Source organism: Pteropus medius, unplaced genomic scaffold (genome assembly GCF_902729225.1).
Source record: "Pteropus medius unplaced genomic scaffold, Ma_sr-lr_union100, whole genome shotgun sequence".
Classification (NCBI taxonomy): Eukaryota; Metazoa; Chordata; class Mammalia; order Chiroptera; family Pteropodidae; genus Pteropus; species Pteropus medius.
The window spans coordinates 27633561-27660821 of NW_024344378.1; the positions used below are offsets into that span (position 1 = coordinate 27633561).

Here is a 27261-nt window from a genome sequence, read left to right on the forward strand (position 1 = left end):
AGCATTTATCAGAAGTGATTATTCTGCTAGATGATTTCTTGAACAGCTCTCAACCACTCCGCTCTTTCTTACCACAAAAACCTTTAAGTTTGAAAGCATCGACCGTAAATTTTTATCAAAATATTAATGTCTTATTTCTGCACTCCCCAACTCTCTTTTATTCTGTTTGTTCAATTTCCCCTCATTCTTAAATGCAGGCAGTGATCACGTCAATCAGTATCCTTGCGGCTTTTATGTGTAACTAATGGAGTTAGATGAGAGTTATTTTAAATGTTCTTCACACCTATAGCTAAAGCATTATGTCATAGACCTAGAAGGTATTATGCTAAGTGAAATAAGTCAGACAGCGAAAGACAAATATCATTTGACTTCACCTATATGTGTAATCTAAAAATAAATAAATAAATGAACAAATAAACAGAAACAAACTCATAGATACAGAGACCAAACTGATGGTTGCCAGATGGGGGAGAAATTGGGGTCGAAATGATTAAAAAGTAACAATTGGCAGTTACAGAACAGTCACACGGATGTAAAGTACAGCATAGGAAATCAATAATATTGTAATAAAAATGTACGATGTCAGGTGTGTATTAGACTTATCACAGAGGGGTCACTTTAAAGTTATATAAATGTCTAACCATTATACTATACATGTGAAAATAATATGACATCGAATGTCAAGTATAACTGAAAAAAATTTTTTTAAATCCTTCATCATTACAAATTCAAGAGAATGGAATTCAAACTTCGGAGAATTCCTCCCTTTAAGCTGAAAATTTGTTCCCATTGATGTGAAACTAAAAGCAATCAGTGTCTCCAGTTGTAAAAATATTGATTAATCTCTTTGCTATTGATCCTCATGGCCTGGTAAGTGTGGGGGTGAGAATTGCTTGCCCAGAAACTATTATATGGCTCAAGTGCCTCATTTTTTTCTTGGATGTGATTAAAAAACTACTTCTTTCATGTTAGAAGCTCTGATAAAGAAATCAAACCTCACACAAGCTTCTATAAGCCATAGTCATTGCTCCCAAGGCATTTCATCATTCTCTAGGAGCTAAGAACTATCAGTGTAATAAAGGATGGCTTTACCACTGCTACCATTCTTGGGGCTTTTAGGTAGCTGGCCCCCCAGTCTCCAACCTCGTCCACAGAGACTGTGCATTAAATGGATAAACTGACTTAAATTCACTTGAGAAGTAATGGTGCCAGATGGATACAAGGCATTTTCATATTAGTGCCAGTTTCCTCCTTGGCAGAGCACTGCTTTGCACATAATATGTACGGAGAGGTTCCCTATGCCCTTTGCAGTCGTTATCTCTCATTCAATTATCAAAAGCAAAACAAAACAGAAAAAAACTTTAAGATAAGCACTTTTGTTCTCTATTTCATATCAGCAGATTGTTATTAGTAATGATTGCGCAGAAGTTTTTCTGTTTGCCCCTCCAGATCTACTGTCCACCCTTCTCCATCCTGCTCCACGTCTCGGGAGGCTGCTGTCTGTGAACTGCATCAGGGAGCCCCCACACCCTCTGACTTTCAGCTGGCTTCAGCCAGAGGGAGGCACTGGCAGGAGAACAGAGTGTGGGAAGAAAGAGAGTATTTAATTTTCTGACACTTTCTTGGCAGGTCTCATGTAGTTCTTGTAAATAGTTCCCACCCATTGCTCTAGAGCTAGTTGCAATTTCCCTAGGTTGCTAATTCCGGGGTTTTTATATTTCTCATTGATTTTCCTTAACCCATCTACAACTTTGTAAGTAATCCGTCTCTGAAACTCTCTTCAATCACTTTAATCATCTGTATTCTGCTAGGATATGACTGATTGACTAGCCCAAGGTCTGGGTGGTAAGTGGGTAGTGGCAGAGCTAAGCCGATATCCAGGCTGATTCCAAACTTCTGAGTTTATTCGTGAGAGTAACTTCCTTTCTTCTTATTTCTTTCTTCTTTCTCACCTAGGTAAAGAGAGGACACATTTTATCCAATTATAAGAAGAGTTTAGTGCCACCCTTTCTTAAACAATAGATTGCATTTCTTAGACATGAATCCAGCAATGATTATGTTATGTTCATCACAATGCATTGCTCTGATAGCACCTGTATTAGGGTTCTCCAGGGAAATAGAACAAATAGAAGAGAGAGATAGATAATGATGATATATAGATAGACAGACAGACAGACAGATAGATAAACATTTATTATAGAAATGGGCTCGTATGGTTATGAAGGCCTAGAAGTTTTACAATCTGCTATCTGCAACCCGAAGAACCAGGAAAGCTGATGGTGTCATTCAGTCCAGGTTTGAAGGCTTGAAAATCAGGAGCTGATGGTGTAAGTCCCAGTCTGAGTCCAAAAGCCCAAGAATCAGTAGCACTGACATCCAAGGGCAGTAGAAGATCAGTATCTCAGTTCAAGCAAAAAGAGAGAATTTGCCCTTTCTCCACCTTTTCGTTCTATTCTGGCCCTCAATGGAATAGATGATGTCCGCCTACTTTGGTGAGGGCCATCTTCTTTACTCCATCTACTGATTCAAATGTTGAAAATCTCTTCTGGAGACACCATCACAGATACTCCCCAAAAAGAATACTTCGCCAGCTATCTGGGCATCCCTTAACCTGGTCAAGTTGACACATAAAATTAACCACCCAAATGTTCACAACATCCAACTGGTCACATCTGTTGCATACATTTGCTAAAACTGTGACTGTCTAGAGCTTACACCATGTGTAGGATACAAGCAAAAGACTTGTCATTAGAGAGTCTGTATTCTAGGTCTAGACCTGTAATTTTTTACCTTCAAGTAGCTGAAACTCTGTGACTCAGGTCTTTTTTCCATACACTGAAAATAATGTATAATTCCTGCCTAATTTATAGTAATGTTATGGGGTTAAACTGCTGTCAGGAATGTGAGCCTAGGAGAAGGAAAACGACTAAGCTAATATATAGTCAATTCTAGCTGCAGAATTCCTGAGTTCAAAAACTGTTTTTGTTTAGTAAAACAAACATTGGTCTAGAACGAAAACCCTCATGGCCTGGTCAGGTTCGGCAGAGAGTGAAGTAGAGAGAATTAAATTACTCTGCATAATAAAATAGGAAGAATTTTAAGTTTCCTTGGAAAGCCTGAGAGTGTGAGGAGATAATATGGGGAGATAAGGGTAGGTAGAGGGAGAAAAAGCAAAGCAACATGACAACAAGTCGAAAAGTGGCAGCCCACAGTCCTTAGTGACAGGGACAATAAAATGACTCCAGGTGTTTAATATTTAATCATTGTTTTTTTTTTATGTAAATCACCTGATGCTCCAAAACTTCAGGAAAAGTCCCGTGGTACTTTTGGAATTGAAGAAATGTGATTGGTAACCTATGGAATAGCCTAATGCAGAAAAGAGCAGACCTGTGTGGGATATAGGGCAGCAAATGCATGGAAAGGGAGGAGCAGACCCCTATGGGATCTCGCCTGACCTAATACGAGGTATCAAAAAATAGAGAGAAAATCTGTAACCCACAACTTTTTAAAAATAAACTATTAGTGAAATCAGACGTCGCACCATTTTTTTTCTATGTGGAGATCCTTGTCCTAGTACCTACTTGCATTTCTGAATCTGTCAGGAGGATTTTGTTTTCCATGTGCTTGTAAATCAATAAAAATAAGCAAATATCATTTTGAATGTCCCTAGCAAAAGGCAGCATTCAGACTATGTGTATTTATTTTTGTTAGTGGAATTTTTTAACTGCGTTTGAGAGGCTTACAAAGTTCTGCCCTGCTGAGCATATGCACTGTTAAAATCCATTTCTGGTTTTTAAATCACAGCATTGATTTACTGGAAGGAAGGAAGGAAGGAAGGAAGGAGGGAAGGAAGGAAGGAAGGAAGGAAGGAAGGAAGGAAAGGAAGGAAGGAAGGAAGAAGGAAAAGGGGGAGGGAGGGGATGGAGGGGTCCTATTGTACCATCATCAAGAGTAAGAGATATCTGAATGATATTATATGGAGTATAGCTGACCTGACATTTCCAGAAGCACATGTTTGGAACACAAAAGAAAAACTGGAAGTTCATTAGCAGAAGGAAGTAATTAAGTCTTTATTTCAAATTTTTGAAAATGTAAATTATTTAACACTCATTACCTACTGAACTTAATATTATTATGAGATCACTTATGAGACTAAATAGCAGGCGCCCATCCATTTCCTATTTTTACTTCCATTTTTTAGTTAAACACTTTGCATGTAAGCTCTATAAATAACAGAGACTGTATAATTTAGGTACCAGAAATGGATGCTTAATGTTCCATTAAATTAGAAACTGATGCAGTGTGATTTGGGCTGTGCCTTACTGGCCAGAAATAAGCAGAATCCAAGAAGATTACCGACACATTTTACTAGGTGCTGAAAGATTTGCCCATAGTTCTAAGAGGAAATATCAACACATATCATCTGGAAATGTATTGAATGTTAAATTAAAACTGTGTGACTGCATGTGACTTCTCACATAGCAGTAGGGCTGCACTAGAATGTTTTTGCACTTGTGGGTTCTAGGTGGTAACAAGAAATTCATGCTATGACTATTAAAGAGCAATGCGGTAGAAATCAAGAGAGCATGCATTTGGGGGCTTTGTAACCTGGGTTCGTTTTCCGTCTTAAATATTCACCAAATATTTTTGAGCTGAATGCCTTTGGGTGAGACACTTAAATTTCTCTGGGTTTCAGATTCATCTGTCAGATGGGCATAATAAAGCCAACTTCATTGATTGATTTTTAGGATTATTTGGATATAAAGCACTTAACACATAGCCTTAACACAACACACAATACTCAATCATTACGAGTATTTCTTGATTCTAAGGACTTTTTAAGATTTAATATTGCATGATTCTAATTTTCAGCTAGCTGGAATGTAGAAAAATATCACCCTGTCAAGAATTGCTTTGTTCTATCATCCTATTGTCTCCCACTATGGTCGTATTTACCTGTTTGTCCTAATCTTTGAACTCAGGCTTCATACTCTGGGATCAGTTCTTACCCTGGGTAGGGAGCACTAAACGGGTTACTCAAAATGAAGTAAACAGCAAGCTACCTTCTGACTTTGATACCCAATATCCATTGCTTGGACATTGGTGTAGATATCTAGACAATCTTTCTTGAGCTTCTGATACCTTTCTTCCCAGAGCTAGTTCTTGATTTCCTGAACCTTTTATTTCCAAGCCTCCTCCCCTTTTCTTTCTGTGCCTCCCTCCCATTCAAGCATATGGTAGACTTTGTAGTCAATGCATCTGGTGATAGATAAAACTATTCAAGAAGCAGAAAGGAAAAGATGTGTTCCTTTCTTTAGTTTCTAAAAACCCAAATTCATCCAGGTGATCCTGAGAGAACACTTCCGTTAGAGAGTAGCAAATATTTCTTTTATTTCATCATATTAGAGAGGGAAAAAAAACTGTGTTTGGGGGAGGGAAGGTTCCAAAAGAAAAGCCAGACCTGAAGGGTCCATAGCAATTGGAATGCGGAACTGTCTACAAGAAGCTACCACAAGAGACAATGTTTGAGTACCAAGGCAGAAGTCAGAGCTGATTCATTAGCAGCAGATGAACACATGTCATTCAAAGAAGCCCCATCCCTCACATCCAGCCAGAGAGCAATGCTAGTTATTCTTCCCAAAGACCTCTTCATCCATGAGACATTCCCTTCAGCATCTTGGCATGTGACTTCCTGGTGAGGGGTGACAACAGTCTCTGCTTAGGCTTTTATCATTGCATGTGATTTAAAAAAAAAATTTATTATTAGTTTCAAGTATACGATACATTTAATAGCTTATAAAATGATCCTCTTTCTCTTCCATGTGAGTTTTAACAAAACCGACTGTGTTAGTTTTCTTTGGGGGCTATCACAAATTATCATCTGCCTCCCAACAGGCAACTGTTAGAATGTGGTCCTTTTCAATGATTGTTATACTATGGAGCCACAGATGAGCCCAGTTGGACTCCGTAGCCTTTAGGGGACCCTAAGGGTGCCCAGCTGTGGAGCCGCAAATTCATACCTGACCAAGTCAAGCCGAACAGGCCTCCCATTCACTCACTCATTCACATGCCAGGTTAAAACTTTGCCTCCCTGCTTTTGGAAGGCCCTGATACCTTCCCCTGCTGGGAAACCCTGATATCTTTCCCTCCTGGGAAGAACCTGATGTCTCCCCCTCTGGAGAGACCCTGATGTCTTCTCCCACTGGGAAGACCCTGACCTGTGTCTTCTAACTGAAGATAAGGAGGTAATCAAGCTCCTCTTCTGTCTGGAGATGGGACCTGACTAGGGGGCTGAGTCCCGGGGCCTTACCTTATCTTGTGGTCCATCCCTCTTATGAGTCTTCTAGGTGGATTACATCTTTGTCCAGCTCAATTATTTTGGGGCTTGAATTTTATGTTTAATGTTAATATTGCCACTCCTAGTTTTTGTGATTTTCATATGCTTATGCTTATTATATCTTTTACCCCCTGTACATTCTACCTTTCTCTGTGGTTTTTCAAGTATAATACGATTAAAAAAAAAAAATAGGATGAGTTTTTTTTCAATATGTTTTTTAATCTTTTAATAGTACAATTTAATCAGTGCGTACACTGGATTTACTAAAATAACTGGAGTTACACTTGCCATTTTCATTGTAATTTCTATTTGCTTTCTTATCATTGTGTTTTTTGTTTATTTTATTAGATTGCATTATTTTTGGTCTGTTTTTCTACCTAGTGATTTAGAAGTTTCCAACCTTATTTTTCTTCTTTTCCTAGTAGTTACCCTTACATTTTTTTAAAACAAAACAAATATAAACATATTTCCCTACTCACGTCTATAATCAGCAAGTGTCTCTACATGCTTATCACGCTATTGGTTCTTCCTAGTTTTACCCCGTACCTGCCTTATCCAGCCAGCCTCACTCTCCTTACCTGTCACACTAAGATCAGCTGGCATTTTATCCCCAGGTGCTTTTTTGCTTTTATTTCATGTATTAATTTTTGTTTAAAATTAACTGTGAATTTTACTGGTTTCTTTGCTCACTACTGTTTCTTGCCTCCCTTGTTCTTGCATTCTTTTTTTTTTTTTTTGCTGCAATATATTCTTAAATAATTCTTTAGCAAAGTTCTGTGCATGGTCAGATTTGCAAATATTGATCTTTACTTTATCTTCACATTTAAATGCTAATGTAGCAGGGTGTAAAACTCTGAATTTAAATTTTTCTCTCAGAACTCTGAAACTACTTTCACACTATCTTCTAGTATCTAGATTTGTAAGGAATCTAATATTTATCTGGTTCTCCTCCTTTTGTAAATAAGTGACTTTTCTTCTGAAATTTTTGAGGATATTCTCTTTATGCTAGAGTATTTGAAATTTTATCAAGAGGTATATCTAGCTATCATGTATCTATCTATCATCGATCTATCTATCATCTGTCATAACTATCATTCTATCTATTGCCTCTCTATATATCTATCATCTCTCAATCTATTTGTTTACCACATTCATTTCATTTTGGTACTTGGTGAGAACTTTTCATGTGTGACTTTCCTCCATTTGAAAAAAATAATTATCTTTTTAAAATTACTCCTCCTACCTTCACTTTCTAATGATGCTTTTGAAACTTTTTAAGATAGATATTGGACCTCTGAAATAATTTCCACGCCTCTTAATTTCCTTATAATTTTTTTTTTATTTTGCCTGTTAGCATTGTCTCCTAGGAGATGAACTTTATTTTCCAGATCAAAACTTTTGTCCTCAATCATAACTCTAGATCTTTTACATTTTGGGGAATTATATTTTTAATTTCCAAGAATGCTATCTTGGTCTTTAATGGCTTACTTTGCATTGCAATATAGTTTTATATTATGACTACTATATATTTTCAAATTTCTCTGAGAAATAAAATTATTTTTAGGTTCTTTTCTATTTGCTAAATTATCTCTAGTTTTTCTGATATAGGTTCTTTTAATTGATCAAAACTCTTCCCTTTTATCTGTTTTCTCACTTTCACTTATCTGATGTTTTTTCTAATTTGTACACGTGAATTAATTTAGCACCTAGTTAATTAGAAAAAAAACTGCGTAGATTTTCTCAGTGTTTGAACAACTCTGTTTCTCAAGAATTGTATCTCCACAGTATGGAAAAGGCTTTTTATAAATTGGCAGAAAGTTTGATTCTACTCAAGGGAGAGCAAGTGGAGAGCAGAAAGTCAAGTTCAATTTTCTGAGTAAGAAGGACTTTGCTCTCTAGGATAGAGAATTCGGGAGTATTTCTCTCTTGGATAGGGCTGCTGTCCTTTGTGTAATCCCTCTCTATCTATTTGGGGATTAAGAGTTGCTTCAAGCTCTTTCATGCTTCTTTCTCAGCTCATAATGTTTCTCACATTCACAGGGATAGTTCTCCCCAGGCTTGTGCTTCACTTACTTTATTATAGAGCTCACACTGCTTGATCAAGTAAGGGGATTAGTGACTAGGGTGAAAGCTACCCTAGAAAGATTCAAATTTGCTCTTTGTTTCAACATGCAGTTAATCAAATAACTAAGTTTCCAAGACTCCTTTCTGTTTTTTGTATTATTCACGCTTGGAGTTGTGTTCTTTATAGAGCCTTGTTCACTTTCGCTATCCTTGTTTAATAATCTTAACAACCTAGCAGTGCGAATAGAGCAAGAATTATTGTTCCCATTTTTCCAGTAAGAGCTGAAATTCAGAGTGGTAAGTAATTCAACCAAAGCTGATGTGGTAGAAAAGAACCAGTTTTTTAACTCCTCAAGTGGGGCCTCCTTTTTTTTTTAATGATCAAAACTAGAGAATCTAGAAAGAGCAATATCTTACTTAAAATGCAATGCGATATAAACAGTTCTCACACCCTGAATTAGCCAAGAAAAAAAATTAAATCGGGGTGATCTCTGCAGATTTTCTATAGAAAATAGAGCTTGGTTTGGAACAGGTTGGAATACTAAGGAGGATGAAAGAAAGAAAAATGAGCTTCTAAATTGGGATCCCTTAGATTTCCAGAAATATTCACAATGACAATTTGCAAAGAACATAAAATTGCAAGCAGTGTGTGTAGTTGCAATTTTAACTTCCAAGCATTTGTCAATTTTAAAACACAGCAATTTCAACGACATTCAAAGGACTGTCAGTGCTCATGAATAAATTGATAAGCAGCTTTGATCTGGCTACAGGTTTCCAGGATAATACAAATGTTTCCAATTATACAGTTGGATGAATTAGAGGAACTTTGTATATGTTTCCGAAGTGTCTGGCCTATGCCAAGCTACATGGACCATTGAGGGAAAAAGAACAAAGTAATTCAAATCATATTCCACTAGCAGATGGTAAGGATGACTCATAAATGTATCTTTGCTTTCTTCCTTCTTCAGAGTCAGGGTTGTAGTTGAACATCCCTGTGATGTTCACAATCTTTCTCCAAGGTCCCTGAGGAAACAGCCTTACGGCCACTGTGCCAGTTTGAAAAACACATAGAGCCAAAGCCCTGGTAAAGGGCATCAGGTTTATTCCCAGTGGCAGAGCCTAGTGAGTAAAATCAGGGTGGGAAGATGACTGTATGACAGTATATTCCATCTCAGCCTCTTAAAGGAAACTGCTCAGCCTCTAAAGGTGTAGGCATAAGTCTGGTCTCTAAAATTTGTCATCTACTTTCTGTTTTGCAGGCTATACCTTATTTTTATCTTCCCCCTTTTCTCTTGTCGCTTTTTTTTTCTTTGCATCTTAACTCTGAATTCCTGTATTGTAAACTGTTCTCTTTGAATATCTACATTGTAATTATTACTCTGGCCCTTCCTTTCTCTCCCCTCCCTACCACAGGGTGTGAAGCTGGCCTGCTGACCTCATGCACTGACACTCATAATGAAAGGCATTCGAGTACCTCTCTCCACTCTACATCAACCCACAACAGACGAACCAGTCCAACCACGTCCCCCAAAACCCATTTCTGCCTTCCATTGCAAGTATATGCTCTTAAGTCAGGCTACTATAACAAAATGCCATGGACTGGGTGGCTTAAACAACATATATTTATTTCTCACAATTCTGAAGGCTGGTAAATCCAAGATCAAGGTGCTGGCCAATTTAGTTCCTGGTGAGGTCCTTTTTCCTGGCTTGGTTCTCACAGTGTCCTCACATGACAGAGAGAGAGAGAGCAAGTTCTGTTCTCTTGTCCTGCTATTTAAAAGTCTCTAATATCATCCTAGGGGGCTCACCCTCATAATGTCATCTAAACCTAATTTGCTCCCAAAGGTCCCACCTCCAAATACCATCACATTCTGGGTTAGGGCTTCAGTTATAAATTTGGGGGAACAAAAACATTGAGTTCACAACATATGCTGAGCATCCTGAGTCCTGACAGAATCTCACAAAGATTTTCCATATCCTACCATAGCCAAATACAAGATCGACTACCTAAATTATAAAGTGCACTAATCCAGCATAAGTCATGCAATATCAAAAGACTCTACAATGCTAGAGACCACAGTAGCCTTTTTGGGGCCTTGTTCCAGCCCTTAACGAAGATTGATTATTGGCACAATTGAACTTATATTATTAAATCTTTTCTACCAAGTGACGCAGAAATAAAGCTGGAATAAGAATCAAGAGACTGTGGTCAGCCCTACCTCTAGCCAGCTATGTTACCCTAATTGTATAGACCGCTAAACACTCCATTGTTCTGGAAATATTCCTTTATCCTGTCTCCTACTCTAGACTGTGGACTCCTCAGGTACAAGGGCCGCCACATGAGCACCTTGTAGTCATAACACCAAGGAAGCAGCAACAAATTTTGTTTGAATGAATGGATAGATTGAGGAATAAAATGAACTGAAATCTACTCCTCTGGATTTAATTTTGCTTCCTTCCTTTCATTTTTTAAAAAACATTTATTGAGTGCTACATGTCAGGCCTTGTGGTAGCAGCTGAAAATGTATAGATTAATTTCTGTCTATGAGGATCTAAACTTTTTAAAAAACATGAATGGGATGGTAAAAAAAAAAAAACCTCTAAATTCTTCTAATTCAAAAAATTCTAAAATCCACATTTAAAATTCTGGCACTCTGGGAAACTCTTCTGGATAGACTCTATAGATAAAGAAATAATAACAGAAAAAGTAAAGAAACACTAGAATTAAGTGTCAGGAAGCTGATGCAGGTTAGTTGAGTGAGGGAAGGTTAGTTAGTAGTTACAGTAAAGATAATTGGAATACTTTTTGTGGTGATATATATAATATAAAATTTGCCAAATTTTAACCATTTTAAGTATACAAATTCAGTGACATTAGTTATACTCACAATGCTGTGCAACCATTGCCACTTATTTCCAAAATCGTTTCATTACCCGAAACAGAAACTCTGGAAACAGTAAGTAATAACTCTCATTTCCCCTCCCCCAAACTCCTGGGAACTATTAATCTGCTTTCTGTCTCTATGAATTTGTGTCTTCTAGATACCTCAAATAAGTGGAATCATACAATATTTGTTATTTTGTGTCTGGCTTATTTCATTTAGCATAATATTTTCAAGGTTTTTCCATGTTGTAGCATGTGTCATAACTTCCTTCCTTTTTGTGGCTGAATAATATTCTATTGTATGTATAGTCCACATTAAATGGCGATGGACACTTCGATTATTTCTACCTTTAGGCTATTGTGTTAATGCTGCGATGAATATTTGTGTACAAGTATATGTTTGAGTTTCTGGCTTCAATTTTTTTAATATATGTCTAGGAGCAGAACTGCTCAGTCATATGGTAATTCTATGCTGAGCTTTTTGAGGGCCTGCCAAACCGTTTTCCCCAGAGTCTACACCTTTTACATTCCCACCTGTAGTGTCAGCATTTCAGTTCTTCCCCATCTTCACCAATTCTTGTTATTTTCTGTTTTTTTTTGGTTGGTTTTTTTTTTTTAATCATAGCGATCTGCAATTGGCAAAATAAGTATTTCACTGTGGTTTTGATTTGCATTTTCCTACTGGCCTGTGTCAATTTGGCAGAAACGTGAAATCTTTGCATTGCCTTGGACAGCCTGTCCCTTCATCACTCCTGCCCTAACATCATGTCAAGAATCCCTTGTGTATGAATTGCGAGGAGTAGTGAATTAAAAAGTAAAGTACAGAAAAATGTTTATGAAGTCATGTAATTACTAAGAACATAGCTTTTGGAGTGATTCAAATTTGAATGTTGGCTCTGCCATCCATTAGATTTAACAAGTTACTTAGTCTCTTGGAGCCTCAGTTTCTTTATGGGTAAAATGGGGATTATAATAGCTGTTTTATAAAAATTTTTATAAAAAAGAAATTTGTGTATATAATTGTGTATATAAAAGTACACGATTATATTTCCTTCTCACAACAATCTTACAAAATTCTACATATATACATTATATACATATATACATATACGCATTTTGTGGTGGTTGTTTCTAGTGCTCAGAGAGAAGAATTTGCTAACCAAGCACATTCCATAAAATTTATAACCTAGAGACTCTTTTGTAAATTTTTCTGACAATGATATTAGCATAGCTGACATGGAAAAAAAAATGGTGGGATGAATTTAAATTTCCAGTAGTGATTTCTAAAACTTTGCCTTAATAAGAACAGACCTACACACTAATATATAGCTTACGTTAAAATCCCAGCAGTTTGAACTTAGTGTCAGAAAGTCCTTTCAATTACGCAAAACTTTTAATTTCTCTTCTTAATTTTAAAGGTAGTTGTCATAGCAACTGCCACACAAAGCTGCAAATGGTCCTAGAGAGCTATTCCACCCAATTTTTCAATATGTTATATAAACATTATACAGTATTTGGCAGAAATACTGCAAGTCATAGTGAAGGGGAGTCCTCTAGGAAGAACTAAAACTGTACTTAGGCAGAAATTTTAAATGGGAAGGATTTCGAGATATATATTCTTGGGAGGAGAAGTGTAGTAGACATGCTAACAAGTCCTTCTAAAAAAGTGAGTGAATTATTGAGATCAAGTAATAATCGACTCAACAGTTAGGAGGAAAATGATGAAATAGGAACTGACAGAATGAGACTGGGAACAATTTCTTCTGTGTTGTCAGATTAGAATTTGCTCAGCTATTACCATCTGGTGATTATAACACTGAGTTCTTGTTATAACAAAACATTTGCTCTGGGGAAAGGTTGAACCCTTAGGGGTTGGGGACTAAACAAGGTAAAGCAGACTGTTCGTAAGTGCAGTACAGGCTCCTGTGAGGAACAAGCCAGGATTTCAGCACTTTATTGGTCAAAGTCACACATGATTTTCCAAAGTGCATTGTAGGATGTTTAATTCATTAAAGCCATTAACCTATTAGAAATCTCGGCACCTCAGCTTTAGAGCCTATACTATACTACCTTTGTTGTGATTCTCCAGGAACGAAAGAAGAGAAGGTATTGGTGTTTCCCAAACTCAGAGACCACAATGCCCACATATCTTAGAGTATTTTAAATAAACTGCCTCGTATTCTTTAGACATGTCTTGACATTCAAGGCTATAGACAGATTAATAGACAGAACCCAAAGTCCTCCTCCTAAAACTACTTGAGACTCTCCCCTCTACCATCTCACACTCCAAACCATGTCAAATATAGTTTTCAGGTGAATTGTTTATGAACTGATTATATAAATTTACCAAATAATTTCCATAAAAAGGAAGAAAATATATTTTCCTAAAATCTAGCTAATTACACCTGTTATATTTGTTATTTATTGTCGTATAACAAATTACCCCAAAATATAGCAGCTTAAAAGAACAAATACAAATTATTTCACAATTTCTGTGGGTCAAGATCCTGGGCACAGCTTCACTGGGTGTTTCTGATTTAAGGTCTCTCACAAGGAGCAGTCAAGCTAACAACCAGAACTAGTATCACCTGGGGCTAGTCTGACCTGAGCTCACTCACTGTGGTTGTTGGCAGGCCTTAGTCACTCACCACTTGCGCCTCTCCACAGGGTGCCTCACAACAGAGCAACTGCCTTGCCCTAGAAGAGGCTCCCCAAGAGGCTGTGAGAGTGAACACACCTAAGATGAAAAGCAGTCATTTTATGACCTAATCTCACAAGTGTCATTTCACCACGTCTGCCATATTCTATTTATTAGAAGTGAGGCAATAAGTACAGCCACGCTCAAGGAGACATGATTACCCAAGGGCGAGAGACCCAGAAGGCGAGACTCATTGGGGCCCACATTCAAGGCCGCCGACTGCATATATGTCTCAGAGCTTTTATATAAATGCTACCTCTTAGTCAGCACCTTATATATGCTAAGCTCTGAATTCACATTGTATACCTGATCTCTAATCCTCACAATAACCCTATGGAGCATAATTATTATGTATAATTTGTAGAAAAGGAAAATGAGGATCTGAGAATTTAAGTAACTTTCCAATGATCACATGGTTTATAAATAACAGGGATAAAATTTGAAATAACCTCTTCTGACACCTAGTCCAGTGGCTTTTTCAACTACGTCTCCACACTACTTTAGGTACCTATGTCATTGAATGTATTATCTAAAGGTATAGTAGAATGTTTTACTTGTCAAGCACTAAAATGCAAGTGAAATTTAAAAAGTAACAAAATGTCAAAAGATAAACAAAATATTTCTGTTATCTTGTTTAATGAAAATCTTTCCTTGAGATTAAAATTTATTATTAATGATGCTTTAATGAAGATATATTTTAATTCCTTTTCCCGAGTAATAGAAGATAAATAAGAATTTTAGAAGTGATGATTCTCCAAATGGAGAAATTCTTAATTTTCAGAACATGAAGTAATGGGCAGAGGGAAATGGTTAAAGATTCTCTTTGTAAAGTATAAATGCATACAGCTTAGTTTAAGAAGCATATATCACATGCAATTCATGGTCAATATTTCTATCAAATATTCTTTGTCAGGGAACCAGGAGTTTTATTTTCACTGGAATTGGTGCAGAGCAGAAAAGGAATATTGTGTTTATCCTTTGAGATTTTCTCTGTACTATGTCCGATTGATGAGAACAGAAACAAATACTGTCCAGGAACAGAGAATGAGTTGAAAGCATCAGAGATATGTGTTTTCTATCATCATAATTGGATTTCACCAGGGCTGCAATCACATTCCAGAATGATGATATCAGTGATGACAGAGACATAACATGTCTCTGGCTTTCTAGAATACAGATAGGTGCTACAAATCTAAATTAGTTTAAAGTGTTCTGGATTAATCGGGAGAATGTGGCAGGAGTTGGAAAGAGAGTGAATATTATTCAACCTCCGTTCATTGAAAAAATCCAAACCTGACACAATTAACTTTTTTAATTGTTATTAATTTAATCCATTGTTATAAGATACTAGGTGCTATTGTGGATAAACTCAAGGTTTGGGGAGAGACCAAAGTGAAACTAGGACACAATTACATTTTGACTCCATATCTGTTACCCACATTCCCATCATTCCAACTCTGCCCTCTACCTTGGCCACTCTTACAAGGTGATGCAACAGGGAATAACATTATGTTCTCAACTTCTTTCTGTTTCCAGCAAAAACCGACCTATTCTGAGTCCCATCCTCTCAGATTCATTGCCTGCTAAGATGTTAAAAGGCACTTTAAACAAAGAATATCTTAGTTGATAATGGCAGAATGTTCTTCCCGTTACAGTACCAGCACAACTTCTTATAACATAGACCTCAGTTATTTTGTAACCAATGAAAGTGACTCACATATGGATCACCTACTCAAAATATTCCCCTCAAAAGACTTGTGCAGATATCAGTGATTTAATACTTAAACTCGGAGTATCTGAGAATAAGGTACCCTACCATCTTAGTAAGAAGGGAGAGAGAAGATGGAGGTAGTCAGAGTGAAAGCCATGACCAGAATTTAAAGTGAGCATTTATATTGTCTGTTCTGCTACAATATAATAGTCATTGATAGAGATCATCTAGATAGCATCACATCATTAAAAATTACATTATAAAAATAATTGTGTCATTGGAAAAAAAGAGCTAGGAGCTAAGGAAATTTTAACTTTTAATGATAATGTGATCTTTCCTAGAGGGATTTAAAAAACGATGTTTTTAAGAATATAAGAACATATTCTTATTTCAATTTAGAGATAATAATGTGTATATGCAATTTGACTAGAACAAATCTAATTAACATTTTAAAAAGCCTGGGATAGTATATAAGATTAGAAAAATGTATTGTTTTCTAAATTATCAAAATAGATTGCTCCACAGAACCCAAGGTCCGAAGTAAATTACACAATTCCAAGTGAGCAGCCACTCAAACACAAAGCAGCTCTGTGTTGCTATGTCACATGCATGGGGTAGCATGTCCCTATCAAGCATTTAACTTATGGCTTTAAAATGTTTTCTTTCTTCTCTACTCTGTTGAGAGAGAGCTTAGGAAGCCCCCATGTCATCCTTGGGAACAATTCTTATCATCGAGACAAAGAGATTCCTTTTCTCCCATAAGGGAGTAGGAATTTAAGAACTCTCTGGAGGTAAAAAGTCCTCCTATTATAAGGGCAATGAAAGTAAAGAGACTTTTGTGTTTGAGAGTCTGAATAAGATGAGCTGCCCATCCTAGAGAGGTGGCTCCCTTAGAGTGAAAAGGAAGAGTGGTTTTCCCAGTAGGGACAAATTTCTGACCCACTTCTTGCAACACTCCTTGAGTGGCCGGCACCTTGGTAGAATGGCTGTTGCTGCGACTAAATGAGTCAAGAACTAACAGCTGTGACCTGGATAGCCAAAATACGAGATACTCTTGGCGGTGGGAGGCACTGAGGAATCTGAGTCATCAAAGATTGCTGACCATCCGAACTGACAGGGTAGGATGGATTTCCAGCCTCGACTCCATGGGCAGCCAAAAGTAATGGCAGGGCCAGCTGATGAGATCTCAGATCTTCCCCCTCCCATCCCACAATTTGGGTGTGGAAGTTGAGTAGATCTCACTCCTCATAGATTTAATATGTTTCCTAGCTTTTTTGACCATCTAAAGGGAGATGACACTTAAAAAAAAAAAAAAGTGACACTAAACCTGATGCCAAACTGATGTATCAAAGTTTGAGTTTAATTTGATTTGTAAAATAAAAGAGATATAAATATATTTAAACATCGGATTTGTATAACAAGGAATATTTTTGTAAGTACAAGTATTTTTTATACCTGTATTTCTCTACCTATTGTAAAATAACTCCCAGAGTAATCACTTGAAAGATGGATACATTCCACATGCAAAACATATTTCCTAATTCAATTATCACATTTCAGCTAATAGGCATTATTAAGTCTGTCAATGCCCTCTGGACAAATACCATCAGGAACATATTCACAGTTAAACAAGTCAAGTTTATTGCTTATTGCACTGAGGGAAAATGTACAACATTGAACTGGGGGAGACTCAGGAAGAAGGCATCAGAAAAATTTGCTATCGGATTTGGAATTGTATTATGTGATTTGGGTAGAATTTAAAGAAGTGGGACTTTATTCTGAATTAGATGCTCTCAGGAAATGAGGGTAATTTAAATTATTTATTTTAATTAATTTTATCTGGAAGGAGGGAGGACTAGACCAAAGCAAAGCTATAATTGGTAGGAAGCAGCAGTCACTCATATTAACCAAGGTAGATAGATGTTTAGTCATTTTTGTGGTTTGGACAATGTTAGGATTTTGCTCTGTGTTCAGACATGGTTAATAGAGTTGTTTTGTTTTTGTCTTGATTCATCATGTTCACAGTTGCTTTCTCTCATGTTGATGTTCTGTGAAATTGTTTATATTCAACAAGAGAACACCAAGGCCTAGATGATAATACCCAGCCAGCTCCCAGGTGTCAGGCTGCTTTTCTCTTTCTCGTGTCTTTATCAATATCAATGATATGCCAACGCATAACCCAAAGTATGAGAGCTGAGTCATATATGGGAGAGAAAATCAGAAGTCAGGAATGTATAATCAGATGGATATAAAATCTGAACAGGAGTTGGTCAAAAATAAGAGAATGGCACCATGAGTTGAACTGTATCACCCCAAAAAGATAGGTTGAAGTCTTAACCTTCAGAATCTCAGACTGTAAACTTATTTGGAAATAAGGTCACTGCAGATGTAATTAGTTAAGTTAAAATGAGGTCCTACCGGCATAGGGTGAGCCCTATAATCTAATAAGACTAATGGTCTTATAAGAAGACAGCCAAATGAAGACAGAGACACACAAGAAGAACATCTTGTGATCATGAAGGCAGAGGTTGGAGTGATACAGCTGCAAGCTGAGAACACCGAAGATTGCCAACAAACCACCAGACATGAAGAAGAAACAGGAAGGATTCTCGTACAGATTTCAGAAAGAGCATGGCCCTGCTAATTTTGACTTCTAGCCTCTAGAACTGTGAGACGATAAATTTGTTTTCTTAAGCCCCCCAGAGTGTGGTACTTGGTTACAGCTGCCCTAGGAAACTAGTATAGATGGGCCAAAATAACTCCCAACGGTAATATGGTGCTTTATTGAATGAGACACTCTACTAAGTGAATGTGGGTCTGGTTGGCATAAAAGGTCAGAATCCACAATGATCTAATTTTAATATTTGGGGAACGGTTGCCATTTGGGGCTATTGTAAAGACAGTCTTGGTTAAAGGTTCCTTTCTTAGGTTCATTTGAATCATTGTCTTTAAGGAATTGCCTAATGAATGCCAGGTTTAAGAATAATTTGCATACTTGGAAAACCTGGGATAGGAAATAGTAGATAGTATAGTAGATAGTAATGAGAGTAGACTGTAATAATAGTAGATAGTAATAATAGATAGTATAATAATCTTTCTGCCTCCATATTCCTCTTTTTGTATCTATCTCACTGTCTCTGTCTCTATCTCTCTCTCTCTCTCTCTTTCTCTCTCTGTCTCTCTCTCTGTCTCTCTCTGTTTCTCTCTTGTCTCTATGTCTCTCTCTCTCTCTCTCTCTCTCTCTCTGTCTCACTCTGTCTCCCCACATAACTTACCTTGTCCATCTGCAGACTATATAACCCTACTCCTAGCTCCTTCAGGCTCAGCAACCCATCACACCTGCATCAAGAACCTTAATTTAAATGTCTCTGCATTGAGTTAACCTCATTCAGGTCCTGTCTTGATTTTTTTTGTCTATATTACTTCACTAGAACTCCTCCTTCTTCCCTTAGTGTATGCTTTTGCTTTGTTCCAAGACCAGCAACTTCTCCTTCATGACTGAACTTATCTGGAATCTCATAAAGTTTCTGGTACATATAAGCTATCAATAAATGACAACTTTTTCAGGGAACAAATTTTATGATCAATATATAGATTGCAGACGATGAAAATGAGACTTACGGTGCTAAGTGAACCAGCCTAAGGTAATAAAATTAAGAAAGAATATAGGTTAGGCTTGTATCCAGATCTTCTGATCAAGATCCAAGGTACTTTCCAATGGGCTAAAGATTCCTGAATGAACTCTTCAATTACCTACAGCTCAGTCTAAACCAAACACGAACATTTCTTGGTAGTAATCTAGTTTTCTGGCTTTGGTACCTCGTAAACTGGTCTTTTTCACAGCTGACCAATTCCTGACTTTTCTATACTAAAAACAAGATGGTGGGCCAATGCAAGTTTAACTCATCTGTCATGACTGCCGCCTTTTGACAGGAACCTCATAAACATACATTTGGGAATGTTGGAGTTTTGGGACTAGTTTAAAGTTTATACAGTTAGAGCTTAATTATACAATCTACTGTTCATATGAATTTGGGTTTAACTTGTCATTGACTTTAACCTCCCACTATAGTAAGGCACTTGTAGTTCATTTCACATGCTATAGTAGAGAGCCGCGATTCTATTTTGCTCGACATTCCTATCTCCTTTCTTTTGAAAACAGATCTCTCCCTATTTGCCAAATTGCTGGACATATGACCCAGTCTGGGCTGACTTATATCTTTTACATCAAGATCTTAGTTCAAAATTGGACATTTAACTCAAAATAGGTCAATCAGAATTGTTCCATGACTTTTTTTTTTCAAGTTGGAACCAAGATGGAGAAATACTTTTTTCTCTGTTTGAAATTCTACAATTGTATGAGGCCAGAGTACCTAGTGATCAATTCCCTACCCCATGGGGAAAGTTGCTCTCAAAGAACAAAGCCAATAGGAGAGAGAGAGAGAGAGAGAGAGAGAGAGAGATTGAGAGAGAGAGAGAGTGAGAGATTGAACGATGATGGAGGATCTGGTTCTAGTTATACCTTCCCTTCTTTCAGCTTGATTCTCCAGCTCTTTCTTCAATTAAATTTCAAGTAAATTTCTGCATTAGTTTCTTATTGCTACTATTACAAATTACCACAAGCTCAGTGCCTTAAAACAAATTTATTATCTTATATTTCTAGAGGTTAGAAGTCCAAAACGCGTATTACTGGGCTAAAGTCAAGTTGTCAGCAAGATTTCATTCCTTTCTAGAGGCTCTAGGGAAGAATTTGTTTTCTTGTATTTTCCAGCTTCTGGAGACTGCCCATATTCCTTGTCTCATGGTCTTCTTTCATTTTCAAAACCAGCAATGGCTGATTAAATCTTTCTTACTCTGGTTCCTATGCTTTTGCCTCCCTCTTCTCCATGTAAAAACCCTCATGATTACATTGGGCCTTCCTGGCCGATCCAGGATAATCTTCTTATCTTAATTAAATTTAATTTATTAACAACCTTAATCTCATCTGCAACCTTAGTTCCCCTTTCCATTGTAACACGACGTATTTTCAGGTTTCAGAAATTAGGACATAGACATCTTTGTGTGGTCATGATTCTGTCTGTCACAATTTCCAAAAAAAAAAAAAATCCTCTTTTCTTTTCAAATTAGTTTTTCTGATTTTTGTGATTTCCTAGCTCTCTCCTGACTATAATGCTCTTTGTCTACACTGACAATGCCTATTGAACTTTCAAAAACTCAAGCTTCATCTACTTTGTATGTATATTCCCTGACTTCTTCAAAGAAAAAGAATAATTTCCTTTTATTTTTCAGTCATCATACCCTGTTTGAACTTACCAAGCTCTGTTAAAATTATTTATCAGTATATCTCTATTAGGAATCGATGATTTACTTGCCCATAGGGACTATTAATTACTCATCACTATTTTCCAAAATCCAACACATAAAAATTTGCTTGGTTCTTGGTAACGATTTTTGAATGAATAAATTATGTATGACATGGTACTCCTTTCAGTTACTTTAAGGCTAGAATTTTTCTCACTTCATAAGAAAAACAAAATAGTTACAATGTTAGATACTAGGCTTGCAAATACTTTGTTTTACCCAGAGAAATATTTTTGTATTTTAATTAAACAATCATCTTCTCCCTATGATTTTGCCTAAGTGCAAAATAAGATTAGTCAGTCTTATGTTCGTCACTTATTACTGATCAAACAGCAAAAGGCTGATCTGATCTGGTCATTTAAATGATTAAAATAACTACATTGTTTCCAGGGTTGCTAAGGTAACAGCATCAGACTGCTTGATGATCAATTCTTATTTAGTAATTGACCATTCTGGTGGCTGACAAAACCAAATTGACAAACATAGAAATCGATTGATTAGGTTGAGGAACAGGAATGAAGTTATGCATATAGATAAGGGCCATCTCTCTTCTATGATTGTCTCAGTTCCAGAAAGAACAACATAAATAAATTCACATATAAATGTGAAGGGTCTGGACCTATGTGGCTACAACAAAATGAATCATTATTTAAAGAATAGAAAGAAAAATTCCTGGACACAGTGAAGACAATACCAGTTGCAGACACTTGTGTGATAAATTTAAATTAGTTTAATGCAATTTATCAAAATAAATAATTTCAAATGTGCTTTTTTAAAAAACAAAAAAGGTCTATTTCAATCATTTTTAGTGGACATCTTACTTAGTGTTGACTTCAACAATTTAGAATACTAGCTGCAGGGCTATAAAACGTGGATCTCTTGTGACAGGGTAAGTGATGTTTTTAAAGATGACTCCTGAAAAATAGCATCTCTTCAAGGATCTAATGCCCAGTGATCCATCAGGCCATCAAAAGAAATATTTCAGCCATCTCAATGATTTATGTTCCAGGAGTGTTCTGGGTGAAAATATGATATCTATTTTGTTGGGAGGCAAAACTCTAGCATTCTAGAAAAAGCTGCCCAGTGGTATCCAGGTGTTATTGGCTGCAGATTGTCATGTGTGCCCGAGACCCTTTTCAGAGCATGAAAAGACAGAACTCCCATTCTTCTTGGTTCCAGAACACGACTAGAGCTCTGCACACAGATTTGGGCAACAGGACCTCTTGTGACTATCTGGGAGTCAGAAACAGTCTATCTATGCAAGCGTGACTTTTGACAATTAATCCTTTCAGATCTAGCTCATAGTCATTCTTATATTTAAAGAATGTGAAAATCATTGTTTAAACAGTGTGGTCATCCCTTTATGAAACATTAATTGAGGTGGAAGCATCAGGGAAGAAAAATATTCAATTACGATTTATCTTATCTTAAAACCAAGACAATTTCCCAAGTCTTAAATTTGAACATTCTAAATAAATTTGAACATTGTGAATGGGGTACCTTATTTCATCCTACATGACAAATTACTCAATGGAAATACCAGCTGATCAGAGGATGAGACATTCAATTTAAAATTCGGTCAATATGAAAAGTATTGCTGACCTGTTGAGCAATTCCAAGAATGTCTTTATAGTCTATGTGAATGGCACCTCCTTGCACTGCACAGTGTACAGCCCGTCCAGGTGACCTTGTATTCAAGAAAATGCATTTCAACAGTGTTTGAAATATTAAAAGATTACAAAAAAATCTAACTACTCTTCAAATGACGGACCATTAATAAAATACATTATGCAGTGTATATATGTGTATGTATACATTTATGAATATAGATATTTATTACATATTATATATTATATAAAATGAATAAATATGTATACATATATATAATCTCATCTGGATCCACCTTTTATGAGCTGTATATCCTTGAGCAACTTTCTAAATCTCTCTGTCCTTCATCCACATCTGTAAAATGGGGATAGTAATAATAGAATCTACCCCATAGTCATCTGCAAGGATTAATTTAGTTAACATTAGTAAAGCACTAAGAAGGAGTCATATATTTATATATAATCCTGCTTATGTGCAGAGAAGAGCTCTGTAAGAATAATCAAAAGCTGGTATCAATGTTCACCTCTGGAAAAGAGAATAGAGAAATGAATAAGGGATAGGAAAACATACTTTCACCGTATATCTTTTTGTAGTGTTTGCATTTTTTTTTTTTTTTGGCAAATTTTTTTTTCCAATTTTTTTTTTTCCAAAACAAAACCAGGTCAAGAAGTAAATAAGTTGTGTCTTTGGTGTTTCCCCTTAATACTGGTCCCTGTGGTTTGTCAGCCTTTTCCCCCTGAAGTCCACGAGCCTACTCTCAAATCCCCAGGCAGTCTCACATGCATTCAGCACTCTAAATTATCATGTTACCACCAACCATTGCAAGCTTCCTGCCCTATATCTCAGCAACCCCCATCCCCAAATCTCAGATGTCAGCAATTAATCAGCAAACTGATCCACTCTGAGTCTTCAGAGGGAGGAGATTGGAGAGCTGCCTAAGGTTTCATGTAGACATTTCATCCAGGGTTTCCTGTAAACAATGCCCCTAATTTTTTCATCTGATCCATTAGTGTCTCAGATAGTGAAGATTTCAGGACAATAGCCTAGTAAGGGGAATCATTTGTTGCTCTGGGCATATATTAGCTAATTACTATCAGTCGTGCTGAAAAATTATCCAAACCTATCTAATTTTAAATGTTTAAGAGAGGAAACAAAATATCTGTCTCCCTTCTGAATAAGCGATGAAGAAACAATTCTGCCAGAGCAGCTTCCAAAACTGCAGGGCCTCCAAAGAGAGAATTCTGAGAAAACCTTCTTAATGCTTAGAACTGTTGTCTGTAAAGAAGTATTACAAAATATCTGAAGTAAAAACAGCAATGTGAATTGTGGTTCTAAATAGAAATATCTACGAAGATATCAGTTATTTCTCATCATTCAGTTTACAGAGAAAAAGCACAATTCTGTACCCTTCTGACATTCCTAAAGTTATACTAGGAGGAATATTTTGCATACAGATGGAAGGACTTAAAAATTAAATAAAATTCTGCAACTATACCATTTTTGAAAAACAACAAACAGATATTAAACATATTTGCTAAAAGTTGAAAAGTCTGCCCTATGTCTACCTCCATGGAGAGTTGGTGACTACTAAACTTGAAAGTCCACTCAAAAGAAAGATTTTAATTATGGTCAATGGAAAATTCAGTTATGAGAATACATAGGAGAGGGTAAAAAGCCATCTAGTCACTTGAAAATGAGCTAACAAGAGCAGGGCCAGCTACTAGTCCTCCCGATATCAAGGCTGAAATGTATTAAGGAGACTATATGTTAATTTCTTTAATATTAAAAACACTCATGCAAAATCAATAATAAAATATTAGAAAAATTGGCAACTAAGAGATGATTCAAAAATCATGCACTAAACTAAGTAAACTCAGAAGATCTTTCAAACTCGGGTATCATTTAAGAAATGCAAAATAAAATAACTTATATACAATATTTATGTCTATATATAATAGATAAATATCTTTTATTAGTAAATATTTTAAACAATTAGCAAATATTTAAAAAAATAAAACCTATAATAGGCCACGTGGGGATATCGTTTTGGCACTATATTATTATTAATTCTTATAAATATTTCTTTCATCTGACCTAATGATTGCAATTCTGTGAATTTGGCCTAATTAAATAAATCAAAACTTGGAAAAATATGTAACAGAGAAATTAATAGGGGCATTATTTATAATGGCAAAAAACTAAACATAAATTAATGACCCAAGATAAATAAGTAATTAAGTAAACTGTGATACATCCACTTAATTAAATCCTTGAAAACAATATTTATGAAATGATTTTAATATAACAGAAAATCCAACTATGGTAAATAATCAAAACATACACAGGAGAAGGCCAAATGCTAATGCAGAAAAATTACTAGTTATTTGTTGGATTAAAACTATGCATGTTTTTCTTTCTATCCAAATTTCTGCACTTCTAACATCTACAATAAACTATATTACTATTATAATTGGAGAAAATAAAATTAATTTTTAAAGCTGTAGCACTCTATAGTGTAGTTTACTGCATTAAAATTACTGAAAAAAAATACAAAAGCAACATAAAATCAAAATGGTATATGTGTATTTTCAGCTCCTAAGCATTTCATGTCTTCAGAAAGAAAACCACCTACTGAGAGAGAGACAGTTTGCCATCATCTGGGCACTGCCCTTGTGAATGGATACAGCTTTATTAGCAATTATGCTGTGACTGGTCAGTTAATTCAGTTAATCAGATCAAAATCATAGTTTAGTCTTCACATAGGCTTGTCACCTTAGTTCTTTTCCCTGATAACCAACTCTGCTCTGTAATGATAAATCAGATATTACCTCACATCACCTCATCTCAACATCACCACCACCATATGGGTTATCTTATTATAAATTTACAATCTTATGAGTTGTTATTTTTATTGCAATTTTATGAATAAAGAAATTGAGCCAAGGAGAAGGTAAGTAATGTTCTTAACATGCACTGTTAGTTAGCAGCAGAGTTGGGAAATGAACTAAATCTATTGATTTTAAAGACTTTATTCTTAATCTCTATATGAATATGACCTTAAAATATTATAACAGTTGTCACATATTGATTCTTTGTTGTACCATTATTCTGTACTTTATATAAATTGTTTCAATTAATCTTTCCAAAAATCTTGAAGAAATTCTTTAACCTTGTCTATAGATAAATGTTAGGTGATTCTGCAGGAACGAATAAACCCTCTGATTTTAATGTCTTACCACAGCCCAGAGTTGTACCCAGCACAATCTGGTATGGGTCAGATAGCTCACCTCTGTTGGCCTTCTCTACAGAGTGATTCAGGGTTCCATGTTTCTTTCATCAGCAACTCCAGCTCTGCAGAAGAAAAGAAAGTGAGCTGAGGATCTCAGAATAGATTTTAGGGGTCGTGCCTGGAAGTATTCATGTCTCACTGGCCAGACCCTCTCTCATGGCCTCATTCCAACTGTAGGTAGGATGAGTAAACATGAAGAAGCACACAGATGTTTTTTCTCTGATATTTGAGCAGAAAATAGGCTCTGCCTGTGAAACTGAGGCTCAGAGAAGTGAAATGATTTACGAGGTCACAAAGTTAATAAACAGTATAGCCCAGATTCTCATTAAGGACTATCAATGGTCTGTGTGACTGGGTTCTTAACCTTCAGCCACACAGCCTCTATAGATAATGGACTAGATGCAGTTTTAGAAACGTTGTTCCTGCCAAATCCTTCATTTTGACTCTATTCTATTTCCCAGTTGAAAGACTGTGATTTGTTGTACTATCGTTCTCAAATATTCATCCCTTTCTGGATAAGAAGAGTAGAGAACACTACCCCAACCTGAATGTGACTTACAGGTCTTCTGTGTTGGTGATAGATACTTCCTCAATCTAATGTCAGGCTTAGTCATAATTTGCTTTCGCCAATGGAATGTAAGAAGTTGTGACATGTGCTGCATCTGAGAAGAATCATAAAAGTGGTTGTATGTTTAACACTGCCTCTTATGTTTCCTTTCCCATGAGAATGCCCAGTCCCAAACAGGGTCTTCTCCTTCAGCCTGGATTCGAAGTAAAGGTACGCTGAAGCAGAACTGTGGCTGACTCACGGCTCACATGAAATGTATGTAAGAAAGAAGGTTTTATGTTTGGAAACCACTGAGATTTGAGAGTCATTAGTCACCACAGCAAAACTGATTACTGAAAAGACAGACTTCCTGCTCAGGTCTTCCCACTTTGCCAGAGCTGGTAGCTCTCTCAGGCATCTCAACCACCATTTGTGCCTTGGCCACACCCTTGAGGATGCAAAGTGCCAGTTCTTTATGAGGGTGCTTTCTTGGATGCTGATGACATCAGCTAAGTTCAATTATTCCTTAACAAACCTGAAATTATGTTGATTACCTCTTAATTAAATACTTTTCTGATAGGTAATTGCTTGATTAAATTCTCAGAATTTTATTATGGACTACTATATTTAGTTTGCAATTTCTCAAGATTAGAGAATCTATTTAAGTGTCATACACTGTTCCTTATTTATATTTCCTGCCATTCTCACATTATAAATCTTTGTTCTGAAGATATATTCCACAATTTATCTTCTCTTATAATC

General features: G+C 36.3%; 2 long non-coding RNA genes across 2 annotated transcripts in view; one reads left to right on the forward strand and one right to left on the reverse strand.

Annotated features, from left to right (window-relative positions):
• The window catches only part of LOC120609330 (uncharacterized), a 96223-nt gene that overhangs the window by 57792 nt on the left and 11170 nt on the right, over positions 1 to 27261 (forward strand). The gene's annotated exons all lie outside the window — the stretch shown is intronic.
• LOC120609331 (uncharacterized) lies at positions 868 to 26753 on the reverse strand. Its single transcript, XR_005654745.1, has 3 exons — positions 26512 to 26753; positions 25951 to 26014; positions 868 to 1952 (listed from the first exon to the last, which is right to left on the reverse strand). It is a non-coding gene; the product is annotated as an uncharacterized LOC120609331 (long non-coding RNA).